Source organism: Budorcas taxicolor, chromosome 7 (genome assembly GCF_023091745.1).
Source record: "Budorcas taxicolor isolate Tak-1 chromosome 7, Takin1.1, whole genome shotgun sequence".
In the NCBI taxonomy this organism is placed as follows: Eukaryota; Metazoa; Chordata; class Mammalia; order Artiodactyla; family Bovidae; genus Budorcas; species Budorcas taxicolor.
Window position 1 is genome coordinate 5,212,327 of NC_068916.1, and position 5,896 is coordinate 5,218,222.

Sequence of the window (5,896 nt, forward strand, 5' to 3'; positions counted from 1 at the left end):
TTGCAGCACTGTTTACAATAGCCAGAACATGGAAGCAACCTAGATGTCTATCAGCAGACGAATGGATAAGAAAGCTGTGGTACATATACACGATGGAGTATTACTCAGCCATTAAAAAGTATACATTTGAATCAGTTCTAATGAGGTGGATGAAACTGGAGCCTATTATACAGAGTGAATTAAGTCAGAAAGAAAAACACCAATACGGTATACTAAGGCATATATATGGAATTTAGAAAGATGGTAACGATGACCCTATATGCGAGACAGCAAAAGAGACACAGATGTAAAGAACAGTCTTTTGGGCTCTGTGAGAGAAGGCAAGGGTTGGATGATTTGAGAGGGTAGTGTTGAAACATGTATATTATCATATGTGAAGTGGATTGCCAGTCCAGGTTTGATGCATGAGACAGGGTGCTCAGGGCTGGTGCACTGGGATAACCCTTGGGGATAGGATAGGGAGGGAGGCGGGAGGGGGGTTCAGGATGGGGAACACATGTGCACCCGTGGCTGATTCATGCTGATGTTTGGCAAAAAACCACTACAATATTGTAAAATAATTAGCCTCCAATTAAAATAAATAAATTAATTTTTTAAACCTAAAAAATAAAATTAAATTAAAATGCCTATATTATCAGAAAATAAGAAAGCAAAAAAGTAAACAAAGAGGTTCACTTTTAAATTTTCAAAATATTTAAAGGTCATAAAGTGGCATAAGTTAAAGCTCATACTATTCATGGGATTAAAATTAATCTCATAAAATTAGAAAAAATATTATTAGGAATGCAGTGCCAGTAATAACAGATATCATGAAATGTTGGGGTATGAAGCATGCAAGTGTTTCTAGCTTTCCCTCCCCTTTAATGTTTAATGTCCAGTTGCATGCTTGTTCACAGTTTATTGATTGATATACATTTATTTTAATATATCACCACTACAAATAATGTTTTAGTGAATTTTCTTATCATATGTCTTCTTATTATAGTAAAATATACATAATTTTTAAATCATTTTTAACAATTTAAATGGAAATGCCACAATTAAGTGGCATTAAGTACATTCATAATGCTGTGCAACCATCACCACCATTTATTTCCAAAACTTTTTCATCACACCAACTAGAAACTGTGTACCCATTAAATTATTATCACCCTCCTCCTCCTCCCAATCCCTAGTAACCTTTCTTCTGCTTTCATGTCTATGAATTTGCTTCTTCTAGGAACTCCGTATAAGTGAGATAATATAATATTTGCCCTTTTGTGTCTGGCTTCTTTCATTTAGCATAATGTTTTCAAGGTTTATCAACAGTATAACGTATCAGAATTTTATCTTGATTTCTTTGGAAGGAATGATGCTAAAGCTGAAACTCCAGTACTTTGGCCACCTCAGGCGAAGAGTTGACTCATTGGAAAAGACTCTGATGCTGGGAGGGATTGGGGGCAGGAGGAGAAGGGGACGACAGAGGATGAGATGGCTGGATGGCATCACTGACTCGATGGACGTGAGTCTGAGTGAACTCTGGGAGTTGGTGATGGACAGGGAGGCCTGGCATGCTGCGATTCATGGGGTCGCAAAGAGTCAGACACGACTGAGCGACTGAACTGAACTGAACTGAAGGTTGAAAGATATTCCATCATATGGATATACCACTTTCTATTTATCCACCCATCAACTGATGGACACTTGGGTTGTTTTCACTTTTTGACCTGAGGCAGAGAGTTCTAGGGTAGCTTGGGAGAGGCAGTAAGTTCTGAGGCCTGAGGGTGGCAGAGACCTCTTAACTTTCCTGGGAGGCAACCAGGGCTTTTGTTTCGTTCAAACTTAGAGTTAAGGTAAGAGTTGGGGGAAAAGCAGGCCACTCAAGCTCCCAGCATGGTAGGTCCACCTTGCACCTGCCTTGTGGGGACACCACGTAAATATCCTTTTATTGGTGAGGTGGCCATGGGTGAGCGGAACTGTGGAGGCCTGAACCCTGAATTTTAGGTGAGCACAGAGGTTATGGGAGGATCTGCTGAGAAGACCTGAGAGCTCAGAGGCCCTAAATGTGGGTCAGCCAGGAACTGAGTCAGTACAGAGAACCATGTTCCGGGTGCAGCTGAGCCAGAGCTGCTCCACCCAGTTCAGAACCTGAATCAAGTCTGCTGCTAGGACCCTGGTCAAAGGGCTCCTGCAGCACCTTCATGGGTCAGAATCCTTCGATCAGAGCAGAGCAATGGACAGCACACAGCAGAGGCCCTGCCTCGCAGGCCAGTGACCAAGGCCTGGAAGCCAAAGGCAGCAGGGGCAGACACACGCAGATCAGCCACCTGCCTTTGAACTTGGAAAAACAGGGAGCAAACATCTGCAATCAAAAAGGTATCTAATGGTGGGATACTGAGGGCCAGTGGCTGGCTATGCTGACTGCTTTCTGGTGCTTTCATCCCTGTTTTCCATTGAGCCTCCATGAGTCCTGGGGATTGGGATCGGAGCGGCAGTGACGACAAAATACAGCATCATTCCAAAGACGTCTGCTACTTTGGGGTTGGCAGAGGGACTTGAGAGGCTGCCCTCACCCAGGACACCGGGCAACTATTCACGGAGCTATCAGAGACTACTCTCCCTAGGGGCCGCACAGATAGGCTGTCCAGGCATGCCTGACCTGAAGAAGTTCCTCTTCTTCCCTCCCCCGACCCCTCACCTGGCAGAGTTCCCTCCGCAAAGGCGTTCAGAGATGAGCATCGCATTGTGAGGTGGGGCCCGGCCAGGTGCTTGTTGACGGGAACTCCTGGCTGCCTTCCGAGGAGGAGCCAGCAGCCGGGTCAGCCAGAGGTCTCAAAAGGCTGCCGCCAGGCAGGCTAGGAAGGCCGGGCAGCGGCATCCGCGGAATGTTCTCTAATCCGCCTCCGGGTTAGCCAGCCACGGGTGAGGCCCCCTCCCCTCCGTTGCTCCAGCTCCACCATCTCCCAGCTAAGACTGTCCCAGTTCCTCCACGACCAGGCAGAGGCCCCAACCCTCACGCCCATCACTAGGGGGATAATGTGTAGATACAGGTGGAAATGGATGTGGACCCAGTTAACACAGAGAAGTATGCTCCACGTAACCAAGACATCCTTTCACAGATACTATCTCAACTCCCTAATAAAATCACAGTTTTTTACTTTTACAAATGATGCCACATTCTTACACTCACAACACATATTCTTGTGGGATGGATTTTTTTGAAAATAGCAATTGCTGGTTGAAAGGATAGCATCTTTAAAAGTTGGTGGGCACTGTCAAATTCCCCTAAAATGACTGTTCTAGCCTAAACTCCCACCAATACGCTGCCAAGGAGTTTCCTAGAAGAATCTGGGCTGCTTGACAACATTTACCAGCAGTGCATACGCTTGCATATCTCCATGGCCAGCTGAGTATTGCATATTGTTACATTTGCATGTTATTATTTTTAAAAAATTTACTATTCTAGCTCAAGTGAACACTCTGGTTTACACCCACTTTGGGATTTCTTGCCATCTAAGAGTGATTTTGTGTTTTTAAATGAATGAAAAAAAAATCATGGTGTGAAAATTACATGAAATTCAAATTTCAGTGTGCATGAATAAGGTTTTATTGAACCTAGTCATGCTCAACCTACTCCTTCTGCCCTCAGGTCCCCTTCTAACCTCTGACTTTCACCCACAGGCCTACTTCTTGCCTCCTCCATGTTCCCTCCTCTTCCCTTCACTTGTCCCCACAGACCTGCTCCTTCCACCCCAGGCTGTCCCCTACCAGCGCTTCTCACCCCTGCGTATGGCTGTTCCGCTGCCCACCTTGGCCTGGGAGACCACCGTGGCTCCAGAGACTCTCCTGACTGCTCTTTCCGCTTCACGTGCCTGTTTCTGCAGAGCCACCCTGGCCTCCGGCTAGTATAGATGGTGCCCCTGGATGGGAAGACTCAGGCCATCGTCAGGAGCCTGCCTGTGGAGGCTTTCTGCTAGGCAACCTCTCCCAGGACCAGATCTGAGGATAAGGCTGGGCCTCATGGGCCTTTGTCAGGGTGGATGGGGTGTATGAGCTGCAAGGAAGGCTCAGATCAGGCTGACTCTGATCCCCCGAAGTCATTATCTGAGGCCAGCATAGCAGGAAAATGTCATAAACAGTACTGGGCTCCTGCCCAGGGACCAAGGCCCACCATGGGTCTTGATCTCAGTGTCCGCTGCCCACCCTCCACCCCATGAACTCCACGCCAGACAGACCCAGGACATACCTAGAGGCCAGGAAGGAGAGGCCTGGTCCTGCAATAGGTCCTGCATGACTGTGAGTTGCCAGAGCGTCTCAGGTCCAAGCGTGAGCACCAGGAGTGGTCCTCACCGCTCCTCAGGCCTGATCCAGATCTGATCCCTGCCCCTCTACTCAGAGCCTGGACACAGAGACTGGGCACATCAGCTCCCCCCTGCCCCCTGCTGGGAAGCCCCTGCATCATGCCTGTCAACCTTCCCAGGAACACCCCTACACAGACACACCTGTGAATTACTCCCGAGTGCCCCAACCAGAGGGGAAGCTGCGACTGTACTAAAAGGAAGTGAAGCAAACAGGAACAAGCAGAACATCACCCTGGGGAGCACAGAAACCAGAGGGGCAAGGAGGGCCAGGTGGGAGGCACCCAGACCAGGAGCCAGGTCAGCCCTGCTGGAAAGCTTTGCTGGGCCCTGAGGACAGTCCCCCTGGGCAGTGACCTCAAAGAGAAGCCATCTGGAGGCCTGGCTCAAGGATCCCCAGCTACAGTCTGTGTGGAGGTGCCCTGGACATGGATCTCTTGTGGCTCACCTCCCTGGACCTCAGTTTCCCCAGCTGTAAAAGGAGGGCTAACAAGTCTTCCCCAGGAGATGACTTGAGCAGAGAGTACGTGGCCTGTGCTCCTTCCAGACACAGCTTCCCCCTCCCACAGCTGGTTCCCATTAGAACAAGGCTTGGATCCCACTGGTTAAGCGAACTTGTCAGGCAAATGAGGAAACCTGATCCTTCGCTCATTCCACATTCCAGCCTTGGGAGCAGGCAGGAGCAGCATGCTCCTGTCTCCTCAACCCTGCCCTTCTGGACCTTGACTCTCAGCCGGCTCCAGAGGGCAGGCAGGGACTCTCAGGAAAAAGAGCCCTGGATCTGGCCCATTCCAGTAAGAGAGCGATTTGGAGACCCCCTTCTTATAGCCTCCTCCTCTAAATGGCAACCCACTCCAGTTTAACCCCATGGAGAGGAGCCTGGTGGACTGGAGCTCCACGGGGTCGTAAAGAGTCAGGCATGGCTGAGCATAGCACAGATTTTTGTAGCTCAGCTTTTGACTGGCTTTTGACTGGAGTCCTGTTGACCTAAAACAAATAGACTGCCAGCTATTTCTCCAGCAAAGATGGGTTTATTTGGGATCAACAGAGAATTGAAATTCAGGGTCTGCAACCATGGCAGGCCATGTGCAGGTTCTTGCACAGCCAGGGGAGGAGAACTCTTTTATAGAGGGCAAAACAAAGTCTGCAGGGCTACAGTAAACGGCAGTCTATGACTGTTCATTGGCTGAGCCCTGGCCAGGAATAAAGAGGAGTTTTTCTTCTTCCTCTTAGGCTGTATTGTCGCAGAGAGGGAGAGCTCCTCTTTCTGGTGTCCCAACTCGATTTAAGTCAGGTTTCTGTTTATTAGTGTTTCACATTGCTCCACTTTTGAAATTTCCAAGTATCACAGATCAAGAGTCAGGTTTTCCGGTTTCAGCAGCTTTTTATCCCTCAGTGCCAAGGAGGACCTTTCCTGGATTTAGCGCCCCATGTTGGAGGGTTGGAAACACAGATTGGAAACCTATTGAGGTTACGCTTGAGTAACAAGGGAGGGTAAGAGGTGGAAATTCTCAGGCCTTTTTTATCCAAAGTCCATATGTTATCAAGAGTATATCAAG